The sequence below is a fragment of the Canis lupus genome, chromosome 2 (genome assembly GCF_011100685.1).
Source record: "Canis lupus familiaris isolate Mischka breed German Shepherd chromosome 2, alternate assembly UU_Cfam_GSD_1.0, whole genome shotgun sequence".
In the NCBI taxonomy this organism is placed as follows: Eukaryota; Metazoa; Chordata; class Mammalia; order Carnivora; family Canidae; genus Canis; species Canis lupus.
This window is the reverse complement of record NC_049223.1, coordinates 54,967,237-54,987,339: the sequence shown is the minus strand read 5'-3', so window position 1 is coordinate 54,987,339 and position 20,103 is coordinate 54,967,237. Positions and strand designations below refer to the sequence as shown.

Here is a 20,103-nt window from a genome sequence, read left to right as displayed (position 1 = left end):
TCAGCCCGGCTCCTCGCGGGCCCCTCCCCCTTGGAGGCCTTTTGTTTCTTTATTTCTTTTTCCCCGTCTTCCTACCTTGATAGAAGCGCAAACTCTTCTCACTGTAGCATTCCAGGTGTTCTCTCTTTAATTCTCAGGCCGAATTCATAGATTTTCAGGATAATTTAAAGGTTTTCTAGGTAATTTGGTGGAGACAGGTGATTTGGGGACCCTACTCTCTTCCATCTTGCCCCTCCTCCCGAAAGATAGTTTTCAACAAATAGTCCTAAGACAAGTGAGTATCCACATGCAAAAGGATAAAGTTGGCTCTCTACCTCATATAATACACAAAAATGAACTCACAGTGAATTATAGAACTAAATGTAAGAGCTAAAACTGTAAAATTCTTAGAAGAAAACATGAAAGTAAGTATTTCCTTCAGTTAGGAAAACCAAAGACAAGTTAGATATAACACCAAGAGCACATACAGCAAAAGAAAAAACTAGATAATTGGACTTTGTCAAAATTTAAAATGTTTGTGCTTCAAAGGATACCATCAAGAAAGGAAGTAAAAAGGCTATCCACGGAATGAGAAAAAAATATTTGCAAATAATCTATCAGATAAGGGACTTGTGTCTGGAGTAAAGAATTTTTACATCTCAGTAATAAAAAAGATTAATAACCAAATTAAAAAATGGGCAAAGGATCTGTATTTCTCCAAAGAAGATATACAAATGGCTGATAAATATGGGAAAAGAGGCTCAAAATAAGTAGCTTTTAGGGATATGCAAGTTAAAATAATGAGGTACCACTTCACACCCACTACGGTAGCTATAATAAGAGGGACAGCTTATACCACGTATTGCCAAAACTGTGGAGAAATTGGAAGTCTCACACATTGCTGGTGGGGATGTAAATGTTCCAGCTGCTATGGAAAACAGTTCGGCATTTCTTCAAACAATTAAACATAGCAATTCCACTCCTAATGGAAATGAAAACAGATATCTACACAAAACTTGTGCACAAATATTCACAGTAGCATTATTTATAGGAGCCAAAAAGTGGAAACAACTCAAATGTCCATCAATGGATGAATGAATAGATGAAATATATCCATATATGGAATATCAATTGGTACTGAAAAGGAATAAAGTACTAATACAATACATGCTACCTTGAAAACATGTCTAGTGAAAAGATCCATACAAAAGACCATATCTATCTATCTATCTATCTATCTATCTATCTATCTATTTATCTATCATCTATCTATCATCTATCTAGAATAGGCAAATCTACAGAGACAGAAAGTAGATGTGTGGTTTCCAAATAATAGAAGAGAGAAAATAGTGACTACCAATAGATATAGATTTTCTGTTAGGGGTGATGAAAGCAGTTTATTTATTTATTATTTATTTATTTATTTATTTATTTAATAAATTTATTTTTTATTGGTGTTCAATTTGCCAACATATAGCATAACACCCAGTGCTCATCCCGTCAAGTGCCCCCCTCAGTGTCCGTCACCCAGTCACCCCCACCCCTTGCCCACCTCCCCTTCCACCACCCCTAGTTCGTTTCCCAGAGTTAGGAGTCTTTCATGTTCTGTCTCCCTTTCTGATATTTCCCACTCATTTTTCTCCTTTCCCCTTTATTCCCTTTCACTATTTTTTATATACCCCAAATGAATGAGACCATATAATGTTTGTCCTTCTCCGATTGACTTATTTCACTCCACATAATACCCTCCAGTTCCATCCACGTCGAAACAAATGGTGGGCATTTGTCGTTTCTAATGGCTGAGGAATATTCCATTGTATACATAGACCACGTCTTCTTTATCCATTCATCTGTCGATGGAAACGAGGCTCCTTCCACAGTGTGGCTGTTGTGGACATTGCTGCTATGAACAGTGGGGTGTCCCGGCGTTTCCCTGCATCTGTATCTTTGGGGTAAATCCCCAGCAGTGCAATTGCTGGGTCGTAGGGCAGATCTATTTTTAACTCTTTAGGAACCTCCACACAGTTTTCCAGAGTGGCTGCACCAATTCACAATCCCACCCACAGTGCAGAGGGTTCCCCTTTCTCCACATCCTCTCCAACATTTGTGGTTTCCTGCCTTGTTAATTTTCCCCTTTCTCACTGGGGTGAGGTGGGATCTCATTGTGGTTTTGATGTGTATTTCCCTGATGGCCGGTGATGCGGAGCATTTGCTCATGTGCTTGTTTGCTTGTTGGCCATGTCTATGTCTTCCTCTGTGAGATTTCTGTTCATGTCTTTTGCCCATTTCATGACTGGATAGTTTGTTTCTTTGCTGTTGAGTTTAATAAGTTCTTTATAGATTTTGGAAACTAGCCCTTGATCTGATATGTCATTTGCAAATATCCTCTCCCATCTGTAGGTTGTCTTTTAGTTTTGTTGACTGTATCCTTTGCTGTGCAGAAGCTTCTTATCTTGATGAAGTCCCAATAGTTCATTTTTGCTTTTGTTTCTCTTGCCTTCATGGATGTATCTTGTAAGAAGTTACTATGGCCGAGTTCAAAAAGGGTGTTGCCTGTGTTCTTCTCTAGGATTTTGATGGAATCTTGTCTCACATTTAGATCTTTCATCCATTTTGAGTTTATCTTTGTGTCTGGTGCAAGAGAGTGGTCCAGTTTCATTCTTCTGCATGTGGATGTCCAATTTTCCCAGCACCATTTATTGAAGAGACTGTCTTTTTTCCAGTGGATAGTCGATGAAAGCAGTTTAAAATTAGATAGTGGAGGTTGTTCTAGCTTGTGAATATACTGAAGACCACTTTCTGGTACATTTTAAATGGGCAAATTTTATAGTACATAAATTATATCTCAATGCAATTATTATTTTAAAAAATAAACAAATGAAATCCATGGCAAGACCCACTGTTCAACTTCTGAAAACTAAAAATAAAGGAAAAAAGCTTTAAAGACAAGGAATAAGAAATGACATTTTACCTATAAGGGAAAAGCCATTTGAATGACAATGATTTCACAACAGAAATCATGGGGTCCTGGGGCACCTGGGTGGCTCAGTTGGTTAAGCATCTGCCTTTAATTCAGGTCATGACCTCAGGGTACTGTGATTAGAGCCCCATGTGGGCTCCACCCTCACTGGGGAGTCTGCTTCTCTCTCTTCCTCAGCTCCCCCCCATTCATGCTCACACACTCTCTCTCATATAAATAAAATCTGTAAAAAAAAAAAATCATGGAGTCCAAAAGGAAATAACAATATGTTTTTCAAGTGTGGAGATGAAGGAACTATCAACCCAGAATCCTATATCTGGCAAAAATATCCTTTGGGATTGAAAAGGAAATCATAACATATTCAGAAGAAGGAAAAGTAAAAGATTTTTGTACCTAGCTGACTTTTCATAAAAGAATGGCTAAAGGAAGGTCTCTAAACAAAAGGGAAATTATAAAATAAAGAATACAGGGACACTAGGAAGGAAGACTAAGGTAAACAAAAATATGAGTAAATATTACAGGTTTCCCTTCTCTGTTTTTTTAAAGACTTATTTTTATTTTATAGAAAGAAAAAGAGCATGCGAGTCAGGGGAGGGAGAGGGAGAAAAGCAGACTCCCTACCGAGCTCGGAGTTCCATGTGGGCTGGATGCAAGGCACAGTCTCCCAGACCTGAGATCATGACCTGAGTGTAAATCAAGAGTCCAGCACTTAACTGACTGTGCCACCCAGGCACCCCTTCCTTTTCCTCTTGAGTTTTCCAAATTACGTATGATAAATATGGTAAAAGATGCTCAAAATAAGTAGCTTTTAGGGAAATGCAAGTTAAAGCAAAAATAATGTCTAATGTGATTCTAAATGTATGAAGAGGAAATATTTAATACAATTATAGTATTAAGTGGAGAAGGTAAAGAGACGTAAAAGGAGTTGAGGGTCCTACACTTTACTTGAACTGGTAAAATGACACTACCAGTATATTGGGATAACATACATTCATAATATTTATTATGTATAACACATAGAGTATATATAACTTTAACTATATATGTACATATATATAATGTATTATCTAGGGCAACTAGTCAAAAAAGTGATGTAGAGATACACTAAAAAACATAGATAAATCAATATGGAGTTCAAAAATTGTGCAAATAACCCATAGAAAGGCAGAAGAACAAAAATAAAAAATAGAACAAGCAGAAAACAGAAGGTAAAGGAACATACTTAAAGCCCTTACACAGCAATAATTACATTAAACATAAATGGTGTATAAATGTCATTGTATTTTGGTTGACAGAATGGATCAAAATTTGAGCCACGTATATGTTGTCTACAAGAGACTCATTTCAAATATATCAATAAGAACAGGCTGAAAGTAGCTGGAAATAATAAAGAGCAGAAGTCACTGAAATTGAAAACAAAAACGACAGAAAAATCAATGAAATAAAATGCTTCTTGGGGGAAAAATCAGTAAAACTGATAAAACTCTAGCAAGACTGAGAGAAAAGAAAAAAGACACAAAGAGTACGCGCTCCCTCTCTCTCTCAAATAAAAAAATAAAATCTTTAAAAACATACATACAAAAATTAAAAACTAGTCAACATCATCAGCCACCAGAGAAACGCAAATTAAACCACAAGAGATGAGCTATCCCTATCCACCTATCTGAATGGCCAGTGAAAAAAGAAAAAGAAGGCAACACTACCCAAATTTGGTGAAGATTCAAAGAAACTCACTCACCCGTTGCTGCTAGGAATGTAAAGTGGAATAGCCACCCTGGAAAATAGTTTTGCACTTTCCTAAAAAAACTAAACATGCAATTACCATACAATCCAGCAATTGCACTTTTGAGTATTTCTTCCAGAAAAATGAAACCTTATTTTGACACAAAGCCTGTATGTTTACAGCAGCTTTATTTGTAACAGCCCCAAACTAGAACCAACGCAGATGTTCTTCAGTGGACAAACGGTTACCACGGGATACCTCTCAGCAATAAAAAGAAACAGACCATTGACACACACACCAACCTGGATGGATTTCCAGAGAACACTGAGTGAAGCAGGCCTACACCCCGGGTGTCTTCGGCAAAGGCCACTCAAGCCTTCTCTCTCTCTCTCTCCTCCATTGGATCCAAAACGTTTCCTAATTTAAATGGGCGATGGTTTTCCTAGGTGTCAGCGTGGTGGGGTCCTACATTAAGAGAAAATGCAAAATTCCATCAATTCAAAAGTAATTCTAGGGTTGGAGAGAGAGTGCATTTGCCTATCTTTCGTCAGAGAAACACAGCCTTCGGTCGGGTGGTCCCGGAAAGGAGACGCAGACGCTGGACAGACCGGGTGCTCCCTCCGTACAGCTGGGTGCCGCAGGGCGCCACTGTCCAGCTCCGACCTCCCTATGATAAACTAGGAGTAGGGTTCAGGGTGTCGCATCGTGTTGCTGGGAAGGCGCCTGTAAGTGTCCTGACCCCAGATTTCTGGTCATTCTGCAGTCTTACGCAAGCGATGACCAAGTGTGTTCGGATTCGAGTCAGTAGCCAGCGACAGAAAACTCGCAACAAGGTAGAAACGCGTCTCTGGAGTAAACCGTCAGCAGTTCGCCGCTGGTCTGGAAGGTTCAGAAGGATCAGGGACGGAGGCTCTTGCGTCCCACTGCTTTTCCATCCTCGGCATGAAGCTCTCTTCTCGTGGTCCAGTGTGAGCTCCCAGGTTTTGCCTTAGGGATTTACAGTCACATCCCGGCCACTGGGAAGGAGGGAAAAAATAAGGTGTGGTGCAAGGGCCTTCTTTTGGGAAAGCTGCACACACCACTTTCAATTATCATCAGCTAGAATTTTGTCACTCGTCCCATGTCACTCGCCTAACTTAGCGGCTAGGCCTCACGCCACTCCCAAAGGAAAGTCCAAGTTTGCCCCTCACTCCGCTCCAAGGCGCATCTCTCAGAAACTGCCTTCTGTCATTTTTACTGGGACCTCCCAATGGCCTCCATAGCTCCCGGGATGGAATCCTTACCATAGCTCCGACACCCTACACCATCTGGCCTTGGCCTGCTTCCCGATCCATCACAGCTCCCACGGCTCGCTCCCGCCGACCTGACTGCAGCCACGCTGCCCCCGCCTCTGGCTCTCCACCCTGCTGTGTTCTCCGCTGGATTTCGCTGTCCCCCAGGACCTACCAGTGGTCTCTCTCTCACCTATTCAGTTCGCAAACATCTGGCTGGAGATTTCTTAACCAACCCATCAGCGCTCTATCTGCTGGCCATGAAATCTCATCCATTGCGCTTACCGGTATCTAACGTCAGGCCCCGCATTTGCTCGAGGAGGTCCATCTCTGCACTAAAATGCAGACTTCATTAGAACAGGAACGTCGACGTCTCTCGTATCAACAAGCACATCCTCAGCATTAAAATCAAGTACTAAATAAACAGTATTAAGCGAGTGGATGAAGGGATGACTAGCTCGGCCCAGGAGCGCTGGCAGTACCATCTCCGGCGTTGGCCCTCCGTCTTACTCATGTCCTTGCCACGACCTCCTGTGAGGGGCTGCACGTTCCAGGCCCTTGGAGGTTAATGCCTGCCCCAAGCAGAACGCAGGGCGGCTTGCTCCCACCTTCCCTAATGTTGTTTGGATAACTTGGAGAGCTAGCCTCCCCTCCCTCTCCTCTGGCACATGGATGATGCCATCTTAGAGAACCACATCCTTTTGCTCTATAAATTTGTGGATTAAGGTCAGAACTTGGCAGAGAATAGCTGTGTAGCAGCAGATCATGCTCTCCAGGAGTAAATTTCCTTGAGCAGGACTCTACGCGATGTATGGAGGGGCTTGCTTCATTTCTCCACCTCAAGGTGCCTTCTCATCTTTGCTGTACCTCCTCTACCTTCTAACGCCTGCCGAAGCTAGCTAGCTGTGAAGAGACTCCAACTCCCTGGCTTTATTTCCATGCTCCCTAAGCAACTTTCTGATCATAAATTAGCTTTCCACGCAAATTTGATTAATGGAGAAAAAAAAAAACCATTCTGGGCATGTTGGGACATTCACTGACATTCTGATTCTTAATGCATATGTCTCCCTGCATTTGGTTAATGGGAGCTTGCTCCTGAGAAGCAGACCTACCGCTGGATTGAGAGTTTTGCCAGGTGACCCCTGACCTTGCTGGGCACCTTTTCTTAGAAGAGCAGTCACAACTCCTAACTTTGGGCCATGGTAACCCTATCAATACCCGGTCAAGATAAAGGGCCTGTGTGAGGCCCTGTCTAGGAGAACAGCTCTGCTTCCTCTGTAACATTTTTAGGCTTATTCAGAAGCAGATTTCCTACTGAGTGTGGAGGCCGACACAGGGTTTGCTCCCAGAGCCCTGAGATCATGACGTGAGCAGAAGTCAGACACTTAGCCGACTGAGCCACCCAGGTGCCCCCAACTTGTAAGACTTTTGAGGAATACGTCTATCAGATGACATATATCACCAACTGACCATGTAATCCCCTTCCTTTTGCACCCTCATGATACAACTTTGATTCCTCTTCCTTCTTTAAGAAGCAGTGAATGTGGAGGTTCAAGGCAAAGCTTTAGTGCCGGGTGCAGGTAGATTCAAATCCTTTGCCATCTTGGAGATGTTGAGTGACCTTTAGGATCCTTGGTTTCTGCACCTGTAGGATGAGAATAATAGCAGGGCCCACCTCCTAGGGCTGTGAACAGCACATAGTAGGCCCAGCACTCAACACGTGCCAGCTCTCTTCCTCCTCCTCCTCATTATTATTATTATTACTGCTTGGAACAGGGAATGATTTTTGCTAAGTGAACTGAAAATAATCCTCATTGCTCTAATATTATTAACCATATAATGGAGCGATGCAAACTTTTTTTTCCTGTGAAAATGTCTCTGTCTTGATAAATGCTTTGAGGAATTGTGTTACTCTACTAAAGATAAAGATGAGTTGGGGAGGTTGCCTCGTCCCAACAAAGCAGAAATAGTGGCAAACAGTGGCAGAACTTAGGGAGAGTGGCACCTACAGGAATCCCAAATCCAGCTCTTTTTGGAGAGCATGGCAGGAGACCTTCTGGGCTAGTCTTCTGTCTTGGAGGATTTTGATCAAAGGTTAAAAATGAAGTTTTCTTCTACTGCCTGCATTCTCCCCTTTGCCCCCAAATTCTTTTTATTTTTGTCTCTTTTCATCTTTTCATTTTGGAGCTTTCCTTAAATGTCTGGTGAAACTTTGCTCACCCTTCAAGCATGTTTAAGAGTAGGGCACTGAAAAGCACACTGGAGGCTCTGTTGTGATGGAGAAATTATGGACAAGTGGGCGTCTTCATTGTGTGATGGGTATTGAGACAACTTTCAAGTGGGCAAGAGTTCTGATGTCTTGACTGGGAGGGCCAAGCGGCCTTCTGGGGTTCCGCGGTTTGGAAAGGGCTCCAGGGATGCAGGGGGAGCTCGCATTGGTCCTTATGCCTAACTCTGATTAATTTTCATTTTGGTGCCTCATCCCTGCCCTAGGGCCTCTCTAGTTCAATTAGTAGAGAGACTAGACTTCCCATTTTTCTAAGGCAAGCCAAGAGTCGTTACCTGGCTTCACAGGTACAGGCAGGGCTCCAGGGTTCACTTCAGCGCCGTCTCCTGTTGTCGGATTCTGCGTCTCCCCCTGTTTCAGTCCCTGCACTTCCCGAGCCCTTGCTTGGTTCCAGGGAGAGAATCAGCAGGCTTCAGTTCCGCATTAGGCACTTAGATTTCAGTTTTATCTGTTCTTCTAAGCCAGTTTCCACTTCTTCATCTGCTTTCCATCTTCACGGATTTGTTAACATTCCTTGTCTGCCAGTGGTGTCTTTGCAGCCCTCTTTGTGCTCGTGGATTTACACCTTTTAGAAAATTTCCTTTACTGCCATTTTCAGGGGATTTCATACAAGAGAGGAGAGAAAAATACATCTAACAGGTTAAGCCAGAATTTCTGATCCTGCTTTTAAAAAATAAATGTTAGATAATACACCGGACATGGTTTCACTTTAAATTTTGAGTAAGAAATTAAAATTTTCAATGCATGTAATTTGAGTAGGTAGATTAGGTTAGCAACTAGAAATTAAGTATTAAAAAAAATTAGGCTGAATTCCAGATACCTTAGGAGTCCTGTTATGATTCTATTATAGCCCACAGGGGATAACGTTAAATCATTCCAAATAAACTACCTTATAATTTTCATGTTTTGTGTGTCATGAAAATTCCTTACAAAATCAATTTACAAGTGAATCCTTACCTTTCATATAAGGAAGATATTCTGTCCAGAAAGATTTATGTTTTTATATTTTATTTTATTTTTAAGATTTTATTTTATTTATTCATGAGAGACAGAGAGAGAGAGAGAGAGAGAGAGAGAGAGGCAGAGACATAGGCAGAGGGAGAAGCAGGCTCCACACAGGAAGCCCGATGGGGGACTCGATCCTGGACCCTAGGAACACTCCCTGAGCCAAAGGCAGATGCTCAACCACTGAGCCACCCAGGCATCCCAAGATTTATGTTTTTAGATGTAGAATGTCATAGCACAACTTACAAACTAAATATATATGCACATCTTTTCAAATAAATCATCCCTGGAGACAGAAAATAGGAAAATCTTTTTTTTAACTTTTAATTTCTGCACCAGAAATTCTGGGGTTATAATATTGAAGCATTCTACCAAACCACAGGGACTTTATGCTATATTTATTCATAAATCTTAAAGCAATAAAAGATTTCCTTATGAAGTTTTCCTTTGGGGCTCTGAAGCTACTTATAGGCTGGACTGGCTTCTTTCTGCTCCGACCCTTCTCTGCATTTTTAGTTCAATTTTCAGCTGCATCTCTCAGCTACTACTCTTGTCTTGTCCTTGGTGCTCACTGTTGGCCTTCCTTTAAGACTCACTAGATTGGCAGTTTGTCAAAAGACCAATTTGTGATTCCATATGTTATGCTTTTCCTTGTACTCCTGTCAGGGAAAATTTAAAGAAATCTAAAATGAAGGCTATCTCTTCTCTAGTTGGCCTAAAGTGGAAGTAGTAATTTGGATTTGCTTTGCCTACACTGGTCATGATTGTACATTCAGATACGCGAATTTCAAGATATAAAAGCTCCGCTTCCATCTCACAGGACTTGTGTTGCCTGTGGGGGAAAATCTATCTCATGGTCTCTAAGGACGAAACAGAAGGAAAGCTTTCTAACTTAGAATCAGATTTTTCTGAGGGGATGCATATTTACAGAAATTAGAAAGAAAAACCATTCAGGAATTTTATCTTGAGGAACATATAAGCTGATAAGACATTTAAAAATCAAAACAAAGGAAAATTTCAATAATAGTTGTGGATAAGCCGTTAATTTATATCCCTTAACACCTTTCCTATTTCCTCATTAACCATTTTTTTCTATGCCTGTTAGTAATAATTCTGCTCAAATACTTTGTGTTCCTTCCTCAGAACTGTGTTCCAGTATACGGAGTACATAATTACGCCGTTAAAAATGTATGTAATGCTGGAATTTGGGTTGCTGAGGCAGGATGCCATCTCACTGCCATTTGGATGATTTATCACGATTCTAATACATCTTGAGTTGTTTTGCCTCAAATGATTATTTCTCACGTGTCTTTTAGTTTTTTCTTTCACATCAAGATCTGAGCAAATAAAATTAAGGTGCTTCTTAAAGGTGCAAGGGAAGTATATAGATTGACAGATATAGAGGTCACCTACTGATCTGTGTGTATCATATTGTCTTTTACAGGAAGCTGTAGTGCTCTGTGCAACAGAATCTGAAGGAGAAGGGCTCAGAAGTGAAAGAAACAGGGTGAAAATATCTCTAAGTCATACAGGTCATTTTAGCTGCACTTTAGAAAGCACATCTTTTACTAGTTAAGCTAATGGAGATTTTCAATTTAAAAGAAGTAATATGAACAGATCACTCAAGACGGTATAGAAGTCACAGAGATAAACAGGGCTATGAGAAGAGTAGTCAACCTTGGCAGGGAGATTATCTGAAGACAAGAGACTGATAGAAATTGTGTTATTTTACATTTCTGAGGGGTGGGGGAGGCTTCAAAACCAGATTTTGGCTAATGAAGGCAAAAATAACTTATTGAATGTATACTGAGGTATTTCTCAAGAAGAGTTAAATCTCTCCTCTCCTCTAGGGACAGTAATATAGTTTGTCCTTGGACCAGCAATGTCAGATCCTCCGCTTGCTTCCCGTTTCTGTAAATCATCTTTTTTCATGGGGAACACGGCTGCCTGGTATACCCAACCTTTACTTTTTATGCCTTCAAACATTAGGGACCAGCTCTCCATTTCTCTCCTCCCTAAGACCCAAATTCATTAGGATGGGCTTGCTGGTCCTTAAGGAATGAGGTGTCTAACTTGGACCATGGGTAATTAACTGTGGCCAGAAGAGTTGAGTTACAGTAAGGGCTGCCCTGCTGTGGGTCCACTGCAATGAGAGGGGGAAAAAGAGAGGGAGGAGCAGTTTCTAGATGAAGCAGTGGGGCCCAGGAGAGTACCTCAGAGTTTTCCACTGCAGAAGTCTCTCTCTAAATCATTTGATTCATGTGATTTAATTTGAAGAGGTAATATGATGTTTGGGGAAAATAATCCCACTAAGCTACCATCATATTCTGGTAGAACGACAGTACCTGAAGTCTCACCAAGGTTTATTTTAACTACTTAGATATAAAAAGAGTAGTGTATTAATATTAATTTTATAAATTCCCTCTAATAAATTATTCATTTTCAATTGCAGCTGGAAGGCATTGATAAATCTAATGCAGTTCCCTCATTCTACAGAGGAGAAATATAAGGGGATGAATAACTTGACCAAGGTCACATGGTAAATAAATGAAAATATCTGGGCTGGAGTCCAAGTGTTATTTCTTTTTTTTTTTTTTTTTAATTTTATTTATTTATTTATTTATGATAGTCACAGAGAGAGAGAGAGAGAGAGGCAGAGACACAGGCAGAGGGAGAAGCAGGCTCCATGCACCCACCAGGAGCCTGATGTGGGACTCGATCCCGGGTCTCCAGGATCACGCCCTGGGCCAAAGGCAGGCGCCAAACCGCTGCGCCACCCAGGGATCCCCCAAGTGTTATTTCTTATCCAGTGTTGATATCTTGATCTTATTACTTGCTCAGAAATGGTTTTTATTTTGCTAAAAAATTTTAAGGATGATGTGTTCTTATTTGTACAATCTCTGAATAAAAGTACATATAAATCCCTGATGTTGCTGTGTCCAGTGGCAGCAAGACTTAACAGCAGCTTAGAACTTGAGCTCAGAAATGGAAAACCATCAGTTCCATGCAGCGCTCTCTGCTCAGTGAAAGGCCACTTCTACACAGAGATGACTTGCAAACAGATCTGTCGGAAAAGCTAGGATTTATGAAACAGCTTTGGATTTCATCAGCTCCATGATCTCACTGCAATGCTAAATCAGGGTATATGACAATGTAATATGGCAATGATGATGTGACCAGTAGGGATTTCAAAGTAACAATACAAGTAAGGGCCCAATGCATAGGGGACAGATGATAAATACATAAACAAATAAACAAGATAATTTCAGATAGAAGTAACTGCCATGAAGAGAATAAAATGAGAAATGTGACAGAGAGATGGAAGCCTACTCAAGACTGAGGAATCAAAGGAACTCTGTTTGAATCAATAAATGATTCAATCAAAGGGAAATTATCAAAACAAAAGGCACATATCAATAATTTCAATAATAAAACCATAAAGTCCTATCAATAAAAGCCCCAAACGGTATTTGATAAATTTCAATATCCAGTCTTAAACACCTTAAAAGTGAAATAAAACCTTGTTCTTTCTTTACATAAAAAAGGAAAAACTAAGAATTTAAAATGGTGTTGATTTTACAAATGATAGAGCAAATCCAGCAATATTTCCCTTAAAAAATGAACAAAGCAAAGGTGCTCTGTGTCACCAGTATTTTCCAATATAATGTTAAAAATTATATACATATATATATACACCTATATTTTTTTTGTAATCTCTATGCCCAACGTGGGGCTTGAACTCATAACCCCGAGATCAAGAGTGGCTCCACCGACTGACCCAGCCATGGACTCCTGAAAATTATTTTTATAGGATCTTCAAAAGAAATGAGAACTAAATATTGTTGGGGTGGGGGAGGGGCAACAAATATTACTTGAATAAATAGAAGACCTAAATTAAGCCATTCCCACCCTAAACAAAAAACTATTTGAGATGTTAAAAGTGTTCAGTGACATGGACAAAGAGAAGATAAATTTATAAATGCACATATCTTTGTTATATATCAGTAAAAACCAACTAGAAAAGATAACTAGAAAGATCATATAAAGAATGTCAGTAAATTATAAAATACATGGCTATTAATGTGGAAAGTGTAAGGCACAAAAAAGTAAACTCTAAAAAGATTTTAATGAAAGAATTCAAAAAACCAAATGAATGTAGAGACATACCATGACTGGGGATAGCAGAGATGATATTTCCCAAATTAATATATATATTCAACATATTCTCATTAAAAACTAAAGAATACTTTATAGAGCTCAATAAAATGACTCCAAAACTGTTTTGGTAAAATGAATGGACAGAATTATTAAATACCCTTAACTTTTGAGCAACACAGATTTGAACTGGATGGGTCCACTTACACATGGATTTTTTAAAAAAATAAATAAGCAAATACAGTACACATATTGTACCCCTGAAACTAATATTATACTATATGTTAATTAACTAGAATTTAAATAAAAACTTAAAAAATAAACATAGTACAGTTCTGCAAATGTATTCTCTCTCCCTTACGATTTTCTTAAAAGCATTTTCTTTTCTCTAGCCTACTTTATTGTAAGAATGCAGTACAAAATACATATAACATACAAAATATGTGTTAATCAACTGTTTATGTTATGGGTAAGGCTTCCAGTCAACCATAGGATACCAGTGGTTGAGTTTTTGGGAATCCAAAAGTTACAGGTGAATTTTCAACTGTGCAGGGAGTCAGTGACCCTAATCCCTCAAGGGTCAACTGTAGCACTCTCTAGAAGAAAAAAAAAAAAAAAAGGAACAATAAGGAGGAACCATATTTGGTAGATACTAAACTTCTAAAGGAAATGAATGGAAATGGTATTAGTTCAAAAATGAAGGAAAGGGTAATCAAAAGGAAGAGAAAACCTAGTTTATATAAATGTTTAACATATAAATTCAGTCTACCCAAATGATGGAGATGATTTAAGAGCTAGTAAGAATACCAGATATTAATATATAAAGAAAAGTCATCTTAGGCCTTCACCTCACCCTGCCTTTTTATCCCTTCCTCAAGAGGCTGCCCATCAGGATTTTACTGTTTCTGAAAGCTGGCATTATTTAAAAGCTTCCAGTTTTCTTCTTGTACAAATGGAGTCATCAATTCATCCTTGGAGAACACTCCTTTAGTTTTGAGAAAAGCACCAAAATAGACCCTTGTAATTACATGAATGTAGAACAAGTACTCAATTGTTGCTTTTGGAGGAGACTGAAGTCACCACTAAGCTGACAAGTTTGAATTCGAAGCATAAATTGTTTTTATTGACTGGTGTATGTCCTTTTGAAATCAGAGGGGGGAAAAACATGATAGCCGGGTGACTTAGGCTGTTCAGGTTGCCATAACAAACTACCAGACTGGGTAGTTTATAAACAATAACAGTTTATTTCTCACGGTTTTGGGGGCTGAAAGTCCCAGACCAGGGTGCCAGCCTTGTCTGATGAGGGCCCTCCTCCTGGGGGCAGACCTCCCATTGTATCTTTACACAACAGCAAGGCCGCTGCAGCCTCTGTTTATAAGGTATTAATCCCACTCACGAGGGCTCCACCTTCTCATTTATGCCCTTTCCCAAAGGCCCCACCTGCTCTATACCATTGTGTTGGGTATTAGGAATTCAACATGTGAATTTTGGGCAGATGCAAACATTCAAATTAGAGTGCTCCAGAATATGAGTTTAGGCTGAACTGTCTTTGCAAAGTACTGTTTATTTTTTTAGAAGAGGCAGATGGATAAATAAATAGATAGGGCGTAGGTGTTTCATTCACTTAATTCCTTACAGGAGATTGTCATACTGGACCATTCAAAGAAGGTTGGGTAGGCCTGGTCTTTTTATGCTAGAGATAAAAAGTATGAAAGGGGAAATCAGCCAGACTGGAGTTGGTCAACAAGAATACTTGGTTTGGACCACTGGTGCCTTTCACAGAGTATTATTTAAAACAGAATATCTCTGACCTGAGAAATGCACTACTGACTTTTATCACTGCCTTGAAGGAGCCAGGGGAGCCAGATCCCACTCTGAATGTGTGGGTATTCCCACTTTCAACTGTTTAATTTGTTTAACTCCATCTTCACAACAGCCATAGAAGGCAGGGCATGGATTTGAAGCGGAGACCTCTCTCTCACTGAATATCTCTGTCTCTATCTCTCTTTCTCTTATGTGTGCATATACCCACGTGCACACACACACATGGATGAACACAAACACAGTCACACCCATTCCCACCATAGGGGTTCTCAGTGCCGTATTCCAGTATGTGGCAATGGCTGGAGATTTTCTGTTGGGGGTGGAGGTGAGTGGCTACTGCCACACTGGGTGTTCTAAAAGTAACATCTTCTAGCAGTGCCTATAATCTATCCTGTACATCATTATTGCTTACCTGAATCCATAACATATATATATTTTTTAACTGTTTGACTCTTGTCCTGGCCATCCCTTGGTGAATAAAGGGAGAAATAAGAGCTCATCCTGGGAGAGAAACTGGTTGGGGAGAAGGGCATTCTGGAGAAGTTGGTCATCAGATGGTTGGACACTCTGGACTTCAACAGTGGTGATAAATGATCCCGAGGACTGATTTAGGGGACCATGTAATAGATCTGTGGGAGAGAAATCCCAAAGAAGAATGGGTTTCTGACAGACTATGAAATGGTTCATGGTTATTGTCATTTGGCTACTAAAGGAAATGTGACCTTAGTATGTAGTCCTAGATTTATGTGTTCTGTGAACTACTATGGCCAATTTACATGACCCTTCATTTCTTCATTCAGTCCACAAATATTAAGGGTTGTGCACCATGTGCTGGGACTGGGCTCGGCATGTAGATACCATGATGACTAACTGAGTCTCTACCTTTTGGGAGAAAACTCAAGAAGTTAAATATTAACAAATCAAAGTGTAAGAAAATAAGAAAAACAGGAGAGGAAACAGAAATGAAAAAATAGAAGATGGATCTATATGACTATATAAATATTTTAGATCTCTATAGAATGAAAATTTGTAAAGGAAGCCAAAAAAGAAAACAGGGAATTGCTTGTGCTAAATATGACAGATAAGCTAATAAAATGTTATATAGATCAGGCTTTAGTCAAAGCTAAAGCCTAACGCTGAATCCCTAATAGTACAAAAGGGCACTGACACATTCAAACAAGAGAAACTTAAAAAAGTACCTTCAGTAGCAAATACATTTGCATTAAAAACAACAATAAGGTAATATCTCACAATTAATGAACTTTAAAGTATAAGAAGTAATTATAAAACTATGAACAGACTGTAGAAAAATAATAATGCAGACATTCCTATTGTCAGTATAAACTGATGGAATAACCATAATTCTTGAAAAGTGACATAGCATTAAATAGTGAGAGCATAAAAATATAAATGCCTTTACAACCAAAGATTCATCCTAAGACAAAATCTCACCATGAATAGTAATTACCATCTAGAATGTTATTTTGTGCCAGGGACGTTTCTAAGTGCTTCACATAAATTAACTCACTTAGTCCTCATAGTAGCCCCATGGAGTAGCTACTTCTATTATTCCCTATTTTACAGATGAGGAAACCAAGAGATGCCCAAATTGCTTAAGATCACATGGTTGGCTACTGGCAGAGCTTGAGATTTGAAGCTCCCAGGTTTGGACTCATAATGGCTGCACCATGATGCTTCAGCGGAAGAAAAAAAGTTCTATATATAAAGATGTTTGTGGCATCCTCTTTCACATTATAAAAAAAAGTGAGGGAAAACTACACGTTCCACGAGGGAAATGGTTAAACGTGTTATAGTACATTCCTTCAATGGATACTTATTCAACCAGAGTTGGTCAGAACTTTGGTTTTCCTAGGGTGCAATGGAATGAGCCACCAACATCACAAGAGCTCTTCTTGGCCTTTGCAAACCTTCTCTCTGTCCCTGTATCTTTGAGCCATTCCTAAGGATCCAGAGGCCCTGTCCTAATCCGGCGCTCTGTGATTTTCTCCTGCAGCTGCCCATGGCTCCATTTATTATATCATTATATGGGCCGAGTGTGGCTGGAGTGAAAGTTCTTTAGGAGGATAAATTACCATCTTCCCTGGACACGCCAGCCACATTTAATGAACTCGTACATTTCTTTGGCCTCATACTCTAACCCTTGTTACCTTACCCGAGTAAAGCTCTTTCCTACTATCAATATCTTAACATAGTCATCAACATATTTCTTACCTTAAAGGGCTGTGGAGATCTAAGTAGGGTTTTGTGTTGTACATGTTAGAAAAAGAGTTTCAAAATACTACAAGGTATTTTTACTTGTAAAAACACACAACATTGAAACAAGAAGAGAAAAACACAAAAATGATCTATTTTAGCACGGTTCTTCATGTGTTTCCCTATTAATTACAAAACTAATATATCCCACCTGTTAGATGTTTACCATGTGCCAGGAACTATGCTAAACTCTCTACATAATTTACTGCTTTTAATCCTCTCAATAGCCATACAAAGTAGGTGTTATTTATTATCACCATTTTACAGATGAGAACACAAAGCTTGCAGAAGTTGAGTAACATGCCCCAGGTCATACGATTCATAAATAGAAGCGTCGGGACTTATATCAGTTCTGTCTGAAACTAGAAATTAAGCTGCTAATCATACTGATTTTGCCTTTTCTTCCTCTTCTTTTCCAAAAATAAATGTAGAGTTTCCTTCTCTGTTGTTTACCTCTATGATCAAGTTCTCTCTGATTACAGATAACATTATAACCGGTTGCCTGGGAAATGAAGAGGGTATCATAAATTAAAACTAGAAGTGGCTTACGATATTAATATTGAATATTAAAAAAATGTGAAGTTACGAAGTTCTCTGAAGAGAATCTTGCCATAATGTTGAAATAAAGAAGAAAAACCAAGTAAGAGAATCCAAAAGCAAAATACAGAACATCCTCTCAACAAATTTACATGTATGTTTTACAAATATATTTAATTAAGAAGACTATTGTGTACAATAAGGATTGATGACAGTAGGGAATTAAAATTTGAAATCATGTTAATATGTACTGACTGAAATCACAACTCTTTTTTCCAGAATCATCCCTTTTTCCCTTCTTCTGCTGGTCAATCATATAAAGTGTAACCATACACACAGAAGTATCACTCATACCAGACTCCACTATTGAACTCAAGCACCTGTTCCACAGTGGAAAATTGCACCATTTTTGATATCATGAGTAGCTTCCAATATAGCTCTTACTTTTTCTTCCTTCTTTTATCTCATCTTTGAACTTGAGGATAAAAAATTTCTTACAAATGTTGGAAAAGATCGCTTATTCTAAAGTCATGTAACAACAACAACAACAATAAGTCATGTAACAAGTGACCACCGTACTCCTTTTAACCTGTTAGGTCAAACAACAACAACTCACCTTGGTTAACACAGTTCCAGAAGCCAACCACTCCGTCCATGTCTCCTGAAACTCAGCCGGTCAAGGACAGACTCACTCCAGCGGCTCACCTCTGAGTGGTACCTAACCCGCAATAGTCTCACTTGCATAACCGAGCTTCTACAGATGACGTCTACCCACTTATGCCGCTGGGACTCCACCGACTCCCGAACGTCATGCTTCCCCCTACACCTTGCCTGAGACTGGCAATTTGTCCCACTTGAGTACATGTGTCTGACGGGCACCTCTTACCATAACATGCAGTGAGGTAGTTTTGCCTTTATATTTCAGGTGTTGCATGATGGTCTCATCGGAGATTTTTGGAGGTTCCACCACAATCATCCTGAAGACTCTCACTTGGTGGCATTCTAGGCAATCCCGGATTCTAGCCTTCCCATGCATTCACTGGCATCTTGTGCCAAGTTTCTCTTTACTTTTCAGATATGTTTTCAAGTAAGTCAGTTTCCATAACAATCTGGTCTCTCCCAGCTTCAGTGAGTTCATCCTGCTAACCTTATTTTGTTAGTCTAGGATTTGTAACCAGATGGGTCTTTGTGTAGGCCTGGATCTTTGTGTGCGGCAATTAGACCTCATGGTTTAGAGGTACACCCTTTGGTAAATGATTAGACCCATGTCTTTGTACAAGAGTCTTAGACCTTTGCTTTGGAGGTGTGCCATTTGAGAAATGTTTTTGCCATTAACCTGTGTATTCTCCTGCTGATTGCCTTGTTTTTTTGCTGCTGCTCATCTATACGTGCAAAGTCTTGTTTTTGTTTTGTTCTGTCTTGGTTTATTTCTTTCGAATGTATAAGGGAACAGCTGAAACATAAGCCTGCTAAGTTTCCAGGTCAGGCAGGTCAGTGTTGAGGGCTCATGATTGGAAAGGTCTGTTGGGTCAGCATCAAGGTGTGAAAAAAGGGTTTGTCAAACATTTTCTAGGGTCCCCCACAAAAACTTCATGAGGTTACCCCCTTTCTTGTTGGTTTGTGAAAGCGGCTCACTTTGTTTTGCCCATACTCAAGCATCAGGGGTTGTCCGATTATCCACTATACAGCCTCTCGCTCGTCTCTGCCTGCCTACGGAGCCCAAAACCCTTCAAAAGTCCAAAAGTACCATCCAAAAGGCTTGTCTTTCTTGTGGGTTATGGGTTTATCCTTGCCAATGTCTCATCCTCTTCCTGGAAGGATTCCATTTCCTTTAACAAGTGTTGCAAATCTAACTTTTGCACTTTTCTCAGGAAACGTCCAAATCTCTAAATTAATATTGTTAAGAGAAACTCTAAAAATTATAGGAGCCAAACTAAATAATCAGTAGTCAATTCCTTCCACTGATATGTTAAGGCTTAAGAAAGCAAAAACAAAACAAAACAGAAACCAAAAAAACCCCTTTAACTCAAGACAGTTTCTCTCGAAGACTTTTTAATCTTTTGAAAAC

The 20,103-nt window shown here is 39.6% G+C and overlaps 1 long non-coding RNA gene across 2 annotated transcripts in view; it reads left to right on the top strand.

Moving 5' to 3' along the window:
- The window catches only part of LOC106557974, a 28,803-nt gene extending 10,616 nt beyond the window's left edge, over positions 1–18,187 (top strand). Inside the window, exons 2-4 of one of the 2 annotated variants that reach the window (XR_005355668.1) lie at positions 10,690–10,777; positions 11,698–11,784; positions 17,981–18,187. This is a non-coding gene — a long non-coding RNA (uncharacterized LOC106557974). Of the gene's footprint in view, positions 1–10,689; positions 10,778–11,697; positions 11,813–17,980 lie in introns of those variants that run through there. The other variant, XR_005355667.1, reaches the window with a different exon arrangement.
- Positions 18,188–20,103: the final 1,916 nt, after the last annotated feature.